The following is an 11123-nucleotide window of genomic DNA, read 5'->3' on the forward strand; positions in this document are numbered from 1 at the left end:
TTGAAAACCAGGCTGTAAACATGTTTATTTCTGCTGTAAAGATCGTCTTCTTTGAATGGGTGTGTATGTGGTTTCCTGTGTTTCTGCAGCCAGCCTCTAGTGGACGCTCGATGAACTGCAGTTTTTAGCACTTCTGCATCGGCTTCTTTTTTCAAGACTGGAGGTTGCAGTTTAGTGCTGACGTAGGTGTGACCTCACCTCAAGCCTCATGATTATCTTATGTATTTATCGTAAAGTTACGATTTATGACTCCTTTCAAATTTCGGGAACTGTAGCAGCGATATCGAATCGTCTTCTTTGAATGGGTGTGTCTTACCCCTTTTCGAACTGAGGCAGTTTCAGGGCTGGTTTGGAGCTGGTGCTCAATTGAGAACCAGTTTTTCGTGTTTGGACTGCGAGTAAACCGGCTACCGGCTTGGAAAACCAGTTCTAGAGCGGCTCCAACTCTTGGCTGTTCTAGAACCGCGAACTGCTTACGTCAGGGGCGAGGGGCGGGGTTTCCGTGATCAAAAACACAAACCAAACGTGTTTCCTCCATCGTCCTGCAGCCAACAAATCAAAGAGACTAATGGATTCCAAGGCAAAGCAGCGGTCAGCTGAGGAGACAAGCCGCCATTATCCGCCATCGTTGTTGTTGTGAGGGAGTGTTCACGCTAGCGCTGCTGAGAAAAGCGGTCACGTAAATCGGACGTCATGACGTGCCTCTTCTACAGGCTAGGGCGAGCGAATAATCAAACGGGTGCCATGTTGGTTTGAGAGTTCATCCAGCTCTGAACCAGAGCGAGCACCAGCCCGGAAATACAACCCGGTTCACGCTGGTTGAAAAGAGGTGTACGTGGTTTCTGGTGTTTCTGCAGCCAGCCTCTAGTGGACACTCCATGAACTGCAGTTTTGAGCACTTCTGAATGGGCTTCATGTGTTACGACCGGAGGTTGCCACTCGCTTTTAACACAAGATTATGATGTCATTTTGAGGTTGACCTTTGACCTTTGACCTTTTGAGGCACATTACTTGGTGTCAGAGGAAACTTGACGACCTCGATGCAACGAGTTCATCCTTAAAGCGGACGGTCACGCCACATTTGGAGATTTGGGTCATCTTCAAATGATGTTATCATAAGAAAGGAAAAGAAAAGTCGAACTCCCCGGATTCAAAACTTACTGACTAACAATCAATCTTTATTTATAAAGCGCCAAATCACAACAAATGTTCTCCTCAGAGTCTTTCCAAGTTACAGTGGCAAGGACAAACTTCCTTTAACAGGCAGAAACCTCCAGCAGGACCAGACTCATGTTAGACACACATGAGGACATTTCACAGTTTGTAGATGTTTTTCTGACGACAACAAAGATTCAAGGCAGAGTCCGGCTGGAAGAGGACGGAGGACTCGGTGGTTACATTACAGTGATGGATGGCAAGTGTGTGTGTGTGTGTGTGTGTGTGTGTGTGTGTGTGTGTGTGTGTGTGTGTGTGTGTGTAGAGAAAGAGAGAGAGGCCTCGTCTCTCAGATCCCTCATTAACTCTGCTAATAAAAATAGATGACACCAAGAAGACTGTTGTTCTGTATTCTTATCCCTGTAGTGTGTGTGTGTGTGTGTGTGTGTGTGTGTGTGTGTGTGTGTGTGTGTGTGTGTGTGTGTGTGTGTGTGTGCGCGTGTGTGACATTGAAACGGCTTGTTGCCTTAAAAGCCTTTTTCTGTTTCTTTATGTGAGACGCTGCGAGTAAGAGCAGCTAAATGCCTCCAATGTCAATGTAAACATGTGTGTGTGTGTGTGTGTGTGTGTGTGTGTGTGTGTGTGTGTGTGTGTGTGTGTGTGTGTGTGTGTGTGTGTGTGTGTGTTGGGTGTGTGTGTGTGTGTAAAGCTTCTCCATGGCAGCAGCTATCACGGATTGAGTGAGCGGTGTGCCATTCCAGACAATCTGCGCCCCCCCCCCCGTCTAAGCCCGTTACGCAATCAAATTAACAGGCCGGATGGCGAGGACATACACACATACACACACACACACACACACACAAAGACACACACACACACACACGCTTGGGATTTGTCAGGTTAGAGGCATAAAGTGCATTTCCGCTGGCCTTGTGCGAGGCTCAAATATCTCACACACTCACAGACGGGCAGGCATGTGCGTGCACACATACACACACACACACACACACACACACACACACACACACACACACACACACACACAGGCAGACAGCTCACGGTCACCTGTTAGAGATCAGAGAGTCGGTCAGCGGGAGAAATGTTTATTCATAAATATATTTCAAGTCATGAAGTGGGAGCAAGAGTTCATGAGTTCACACACACACACACACACACACACACACACACACACACACACACACACACACACACACACACACACAGGTGCTCTGTCACCTGTCAAAGATCCGAGAGGACATCAGGAACAAATACATCTGAAGTATTTCAGTTATCTGACGCTCAACGCTCCACATGAGGTTTAAATGTAGAGTTCATGAGCTCACACTCACATACACACACACACACACACACACACACACACACACACACACACTCACACACACACACAGACACATACACACACAAACACACTCTCACACACACACACTCAGTATATTCTCGGCAGTGACTGAAAGATAAGAAAAGAGCTCCATCTACAGAATCTGAGGACGCATCAACAGAAGAGGACGTGGTGCTGTTTGACTGACAGGTGCATTATGGGAAATGTAGTGCAGGGATTCACGGACACAAACACACAGACCAGGTGATCAGACCTCTTTAATCTCTCTGTGTGTTACTGATGACAACAGTAAGGTTAGAGGATGTGATGTCACACCTGGATGGGTCAGGAAAAGGGGGCGTGGCTTCCTTTTTTGGGTCAGTCATTCAAAGTCCGTCTTTGATTCTTTCTTTCTTTCTTTCTTTCTCGTTCTTTCATTCCTTCTTTTCTCCTTTCTTTTCTGTTATTCTTTCTTTCTTTCTTTTATTCTTTCATTCCTTTTTCCTTTTTCCTTTCATTCCTTCTTCCTTCCTTCCTTTTTCTTCTTTCTTTCCTTCCTTCTTTATTCCTTCCTTATTATCATTCCCTCCTCCTTTATTTATTTCATCCCTTGTTTCTTTTTCTTCTTTATGTCTTTCCTTTTTTCTTTCTTTCTTTCTTCCTTCCTTCCTTCCTATTTTTCATTTCATTCCTTTCTTTCTCTCTTTCTCTTTCCATGTTTCTTCATCCTTTATGTCTCCTTTTCTTATCCTGTCCTTTCCTTCTATCCTTTCCTTCACCATTTATTCTCCTCTTTTTCTTTCTTCTGTTCTCCCTCTCTTCTCTCTTTTCTTAGACCTTTCTGGAGTCCCTGAGCTCCCTTGTCTCGTAGGTTCCTCTGGATCTCTGCTGATGTGGACGTGCCAGACTCCAGCTGCTACAACTACTACTATCCGTCTCTCCACTATCATCTCTCTCTCTCTCTCTTCACCTCCCTCTATCCCTCTCTCCAACACGGTCTCAGCAGATGTGTGTCTAACATGAGTCTGGTCCTGCTGGAGGTTTCTGCCTGTTAAAGGAAGTTTGTCCTTGCCACTGTAACTTGCTAAATGCTGCAAAGTGCTCTGCTCATGGTGGATTAAGATGAGATCAGACTGAGTCCTCTCTGGAAGATGGGACTGGATCTGATCCTGTCTTGATGTTGGGTCTTTGTTAATAATAGAACATAGAGTACGGTCTATTTGGAGAACACTGTGAGCTGTAGAGTCTGAGCTCCCCCTGCTGGACAAACTGTGCCATGACACCATTGTGAATCACCCGAGCACTGTTTTCTGCCTTTTAAGTCACACAATGAAAATAACAAGTCTGAATATGAGGAGTGAAGGTGAGAGCTGATACCAATGAGTCTGTGATGAGAAGAAACAAAACTACATTATATACATGCTTTAAAATATATTTAAGCAAGCTATAGAGACGATCTGAAGAGAGAGAAACAAAGATGGAGGAGAAAAAGGATGAAGTGATGGAGGAGAGAGAGAGCATTAAGAATTGATGAAGAGGAGCAGAGGGAGGACGACATGATTTATTCAGGAGCTGGCAAGACGAGAGCCTCAATCTCAGCTCTGCACACACACACACACACACACACACACACACACACACACACACAGTGTGTGTGTGTGTGTGTGTGTGTGTGTGTGTAAGTGATCCACAGAGAGCAGCAGGACTAAGGGGATTCAGAGGACTCGGATGAAATGATGAAGTTTCTATTCTTGTGGAGGAGGAGTCGTGTGATTCAGTCAGAGGTCGTTCAGACTCTCCTCCTTTTTTAAGACCAACATGATGGACTACAACTCCCAGGGTGCCTTTCTGCAGGAAACAAACTGAGGTTGTGTCGTGTGTCGGGGTTACGTGAGGTCAAACTGAACTTTGTTTCACACGTTGAGAGGTTCTCTCCCTCTTTTTGTTAAATCTGTGTTTTTATTTGTCGTTGTTTTTGAGTTTGAAGTCTTTGAACATGAGAGAGAAATGTTGAAATCTTGAAGTGTTTATCTAATAAAACCTGAAATATTAACTCTTAATAAAATAAAATAAACCTATGAAGGAAACTTTAGTGTTTTTATTCAGAACCAGTGATCGAGTTCATGTTTTTAATCAAACATGAATTTAAAACGAGATTAAAAACAGAATCCACGAATACATGAGATTAAGACTGAGAGAGAGAGAGAGAGAGAGAGAGAGAGAGAGAGAGAGGAGAGAGAGAGAGAGAGAGAGAGAGAGAGAGAGAGAGAGAGGGAATGAGAGAGAGGAGAGAGGGAGAGAGAGAGAGTTGAAAGGAGAGGGAGATATAAGAGGGAGGAGACAGATGAGAGGGAAAGAAGGAGAGAGGGAGAAAGGGGTCAGAAAGAGGGAGAGAAAAAAAGTTATGAGAGAGAGTGATGAGAGAGAAAGAGTTAAAAGGGGAGAGACAGAGAGGAAGAGGAAGAGGGAGAGAGAGTAAAAGGGCGAGAGAGAAAAAGGAGGGAATGAGATATGGAGAAATGTGAAAGAGAAGGATGAAACAGAGAGAGAGAGAGCGGGAGACAGAGAGAGAGGGAGAGAGAGGGAGACAGAGAGAGGTGTGAGGAAGGGGGACAACTAGGAGACGAAAAACTTTGTCGCCATGCCAACTGCGTTACCATGGTAATACGTCCATAACACACACACACACACACACACACACACACACCACACACACACACACACACACACACACACACACACACACACACACACACATAAAAGTGATCTGTTGGACAGTGCAGCCTCTGTCTCGTCCTCTCTCTCTCTCAGATTCACTCTGTACCTCGCTCGACCTTTCTCTGCCTTTGCTCCTCTCTCTCTCTCTCTCTCTCTCTCTCTCTCTCTCTCTCTCTCTCTCTCTCTCTCTCTCTCTCTCTCTCTCTCTCTCTCTCTCTCTCTCTCTCTCTCTCATCTGAACCTTCTCTACCTTTACCTCTTCAGATCCCTCTCTCTCTCCTCCCCTCATTAGGGGAAATCAAAGAGTTTCATCCGTCTCCAGTCGAGCCTCTGATCAGGACGAGGGAGCACACACACTCACACTCACACTCACACTCACACACACACACACACACACACACACACACACACACACACACTCACACACACACACTCACTGTGTGTGTGTGTGAGCCGGCTCTACAGGGGAAAGAAATAAATGATGTGTCGTCTCTGCCCCACATTGGAACTCTGCAGAGCTTCATCTCCTCACACTCTGACTCTGAGCCAGCATCAGTTCCTCTAACTCACCACGAGGCACCAAAAGAAGACTCACACCTAGACCTGGAGCTGGATCACACTGCCGGACTCTGCAGGTAAGAACAAACTAATATCTAACACACATCAAACATGCTCCCCAGAGTTTAACTTCTTCCTAAAATCACTGGTGAGTGTTCGAGATCTGAGGTTTCCGTGCAAACAGGAAGTGCTCCGACATGACTCCACTTCCTGCTGCAGGTTTTATGTAAACAAGACTCACAAGGTGTAATGAAAAGATCAGCAACATCACACTGTTTACATCACCACAAAGCATGATGGGAAATATAATCCCTCAAACTTTTAATTGAACATGTTTTTATGATATTTATGAGTTTGAAGCCCATTCAGAAGTGTTATAAACTGCAGTTCATGGAGTGTCCACTAGAGGCTAGCTCCAGAAAAAACAGAAACCACATAAGGTGCATTTCGACCAAGAGTTCCGGGGTCTTTAAGCCCCCAGAACTACTTTACCCTGAACTTACAGCAACACAACACAACAGTTAGCCTGTTAGCATGAAGAGACTCAGCTGGTCTGTTTCATCACAGATGGATTCACTGAATCCATGAACGTGAGATTGAAAAATTTGAAAAAAATGTTTTGAAAAAAGTGTTTTGAAAAAAATGTTTTGAAAAAAATGTTTTGAAAAAAATGCTTTGAAAAAAATGTTTTGAAAAAAATGTTATGAAAAAAATGTTTTGAACATTTTTTTTTTTTTTTTAAAATATTGTTTTGAAAAAATTTTGGGAAAAAAAAATTAAAAAAAAAAAATTTTTTGAAAAAAGATTTTTGGGGGAAAAAAAATTGGAAAAAAAAATTTGGAAAAAAATGTTGAGAAAAAATATTTGACAAAAAAGTTTACCCCAGACCCTGTCGAAAAAATAATTTTCCTCAAATATGAAATTGTGCTCCAAAAGCAGAAAACATGAAAAATAGTGAAAATTTTGCGCCTGCGGTTAAAAACATGTAAAAAGCAATGAATGAATCAACACGTGAGAGGAGATAAGCGCGAGTAGCAAAGACGTTTCAACACGGCTTTAAAATCCTTTTGAACTCAAAAAGCTGTGGCAGAGATCGGCCGGTGTTTTGGTTTAAACAGCGACCCTGTTAACTGGAGACTCTCAGCCGGATGCATCCCTCATAAACGTCTTTAGACGATCATTAAATATCTGATGAGGATATTTTGAAATCTTAATAAAAACTAAACTAGTTTGCATTCCCAGGAACTCCCTCTGTGTTTCAACAGCTGTGTAAACTCCACAAACACTGACACGTTCAGCTGAAGGTCTCCAGTTTACAGGGTCACTTTTAAAACCGGAACACCGGGAGGAGAGACGCATTCACGGTGGGCTGAAAGAAGACTACTGTTACAAGCTGCTAAATCAAGAGAATCACAGCTTCTTCTTTTGAAAAGTACACACACATACAAAAAAGATAGAACAAATAAAAACTAATGAAAGAAAGAGAAATCAAGAGAATCACAGATGTGTGTGATGTTATTGTGGACGGAGGGAGGAATAAAAACACTGAGGTTAATCTACCAATCAGACACGTTCAGCATTGCAGGCCCCGCCCCCCGAAAGTCCTGGGACCTTTGAAAAGTACTACCCCCCTAGCAGGGCTTTTTAGGGGGGAGATTATCTACCCCTGAACTAAATTTAGACCCTGGGTCCACAGGTCGAAACATACGTAGTTCAGGGGTAAAGTTCCTCCGGTCGAAAAACGCTCTAAACATGTTGTTTTCTGATGCTCTCCCCTCGCCTCAGGCTTTGCCCTTCCACGTAGGAACATGGAAGGGCAGGGAGCTCCCAGAACAGAGCCATTCCACCAACTTTAACTCACTGCATGCTAATAATTCTACTTTGACTGGACTAGAGCGGACCACACTGAGCAGAAACAACAAGAGGTGAGAGTTCAAAGGGTGAAAACAAGAGTTTACTCTGTTGCCAAAACAAAGTTACGTGTCTATATACAACATCCTGCTAGACAAAAGCATGCATACACACACACACACACACACACACACACACACACTGAAAAGTATATTAACAGACGGAGAGCATAGGCATGCCAAAGAGAGTCAGTGTGAATCACAGCAAATGAAACAAACACAGACAGCCAACAAGAGACAATCTGTAATAACAGTCTGTGTCTCTGCATGGTGCATGTGTTTGTGTGTGTGTGTGTGTGTGTGTGTGTGTGTGTGTGTGTGTGTGTGTGTGTGTGTGTGTGTGTGTGTGTGTGTAAATAGTACCTGAAACTGCCTGTTCATAGCATGAAATAAAAGTGTCTTCATCGTCGTTCCTCTGCTGTCACCGCTCAGCTCAGAGTGATTAACTGAAGAACTTGTCACTGCGCACAGAGCCCCGGGGATATACACACACACACACACACACACACACACACACACACACACACACACACACACACACACACACACACACACACACACACACACACACACACACACACACACACACACACACACACACACACACACAGAGGAAGGCCCTCCAGCTGTTCATCGCGGCGATTAAACCATGTCCTGTCATTGTTTCCCTGGCAACAACATCTGCACAGGAAGGCACACATCTGTCCTTGGAGGCCTCCCGTCAGCCACACACACACACACACACACAGACATGAACATGAGCACACACATGAACACACACACACACACACGAACATGAACACATCATGTCACTGTGGGGCGGACAGGAAGTCAACGAACATGGCGGTCTTTAAATCTCCACTTTGTCTCATGTGTTTGTGAAAGTGCTGAAAAATAAAAAAGTTCCACGTGTCTTTGTTAGTTTAAGGTTCAGTACTCTGATTTCCCACAGGTCAGTGAACGCAGCGTCTCCATAATCAACAATAGGATCAGTTTTAACAAAGAGGAAGCATTCTTCAAGGAAACAACAACAACAAGACAAAACACGTCTGCAGATCCTAGAGAGAGGCCGGGGAGGAGAGGGAGGAAGGGAGGAGAGGAAGGGAGGAGACAAGGAGAGGAGGAAAAAGGAAGGAGAGAGGGGACAAGGAGAGAGGAGATTAAAGAGGAAGGAAGGACACAAGAAGAGGAAGAGAAAGGAGGGAGACAAGGATAGAGGAGATTCAAGTGGAAGAAAGGAGACAAGGAGAGAGAGGATAAAATGAAAGGGAGGAGACAAGAAAAGAAGAGATAACAAAGGGAGGAAGGAGACAAGGAGAGGAAGAGATTAAAGAGGAAGGAAGGAGACAAGTGGAGCGGAGAACAGATAGAGGAAGGAGACAAGGCGAGAGGAGTTCAAAGTGGAAGGAAGTAGACAAGGAGAGAGGAGAAAAGAGAAAGAAAAGAGAGAGGAGAGATGAGAGAAGAGAAAGAGGAAGGAAGGAGACAAGGAGATCAAAGTGGAAGGAAGGAGAGAAAGGAGAGAGGATAAAATGAAAGGGAGGAGGCAAGGAAAGAAGAGATAACAAAGGGAGGAAGGAGACAAGGAGAGAGGATGAAAGAGGAAGAAAGGAGAGAGGAGAGATGAGAGAAGAGAAAGAGGAAGGAAGGAGACAAGGAGATCAAAGTGGAAGGAAGGAGAGAAAGGAGAGAGAGGATAAAATGAAAGGGAGGAGGCAAGGAAAGAAGAGATAACAAAGGGAGGAAGGAGACAAGGAGAGAGGATGAAAGAGAAAGAAAGGAGGAATGAGGGAGAGAAAAGAAGTGGAAGTGGGGGGGAAGAGGAAAGAAAGAAGAGAGGATAGGAAACAGGAAAGGAAAGGAAACAAGGGAAAGTAGTGAGAATAATAAGAGGAAAGGACCCATCAGGGGAAAAGGAAGACAAGGAGGGGAAAGGAGGACAGGAGGAAGAAAGGGAAGGAAGGAAGAGTGAGGTAAGGAGAGAGGAACACAGGAGTGGAAAAGAAAAAGGTCGTCGAGGAGACGAGAGGAAGGAAAGAAGGCGACCTCTAACATCTCCAGGATCTGACTTTCAGACGCAAACCTCACAGACGATCTGTGAAACATCTCAGTGATGTCACACGACGATATGACGGCCGCCATGTTGGAAATACTGACTCCAACTGACCTTTGGCTCACCCATCAGCCAGATAGGCCACGCCCCTAACGGGTGGACTGAGTGTGTGACTTTTGAAATTCCACAGGAGTCAGAGAAGAGGAGGTTTCAAGTCTCCTCGCCAAATTCCTGCCCGGGTCAGGTGGACTGCGGCGTGGGGGAGGGTCTCTAACGCTCTCTCTTAACTACATCTTCTTCCTCTCTGTAGCAGGGAGGGAAACTCCCCATCAGTCCCTACTCCTCCAGGAAACTCCCCACACACACACACACACACACACACACACACACACACACACACACACACACACACACACACACACACACACACACACACAACACACACACACACACACACACACACACACACACTGATGTTGGAGTGTTGCAGGTTTAAATTAGCCTCAGAGGAGAGTTTATTTAGAGTTTGAGGGGCTGTTTCCGGAGAGTTTCCTCGCTCCCTCTCTGGATCAGATCAGATGTGGAGGTCGCCGCTCCGCCTGCCTCACGTTGAACATGTTTCATGACTTTGTGTGTGAAAATCTTGTAGTTTTATCTGCAGCAGATCATAAATTTGAATTTCCTGGAGTCTAAGGAAACATCTATTAAAGTCTGGAAAATCCTCACATCAGAGGAGAGAAGAACACTTCTGACGTATCTATTTATTTATTAATGTTTCTTTTTATGTGTATAAATTCATCTATTTATTCTTCTGTTTATTTATGTATTTGTTTATTTATTTATTTATCTATTTATTCATCTATTCATTCTTCTATTCATTTTTGATTTATCTATTCATCTATTTACTTATTTATATACATTTTTCTATTTATTTATTTTAATTATTTGTCTATTTATGTATTTTTCTATTTATTTATTTATGTTTCTAATTATGTTTTTATGAATTCATCTATTTATTCATCTGTTTGTTTCAATTTATTTTCTACCCCTCTATTTATTTATATATTTATTCATCTCTTTATTATTCTATTATTTTTTATTTATCTATTCATCTATCTACTTATTTATATACATTTTTCTATTTATTCATTTTAATTATTTGTCTTTATTTTCTAATTGTCTTATTAATTTTTTCTTTTTTCTATTTTTGTATTTATTCTTTTTTTTCTCTATTTATTTATTCATCTATTCATCCATTTATTTATTCATTTTTATACTTTAATATATACTTTTATCTATTCATCTATTTATCCATTTTTGTATCTATGTTTTTATCTTTATCTCTATTTCTCTTTTTATATACTTGTTCATTTATCTGTTTGTGATTTGA

The sequence above is a fragment of the Notolabrus celidotus genome, chromosome 17, assembly GCF_009762535.1.
Source record: "Notolabrus celidotus isolate fNotCel1 chromosome 17, fNotCel1.pri, whole genome shotgun sequence".
Taxonomy (NCBI): Eukaryota; Metazoa; Chordata; class Actinopteri; order Labriformes; family Labridae; genus Notolabrus; species Notolabrus celidotus.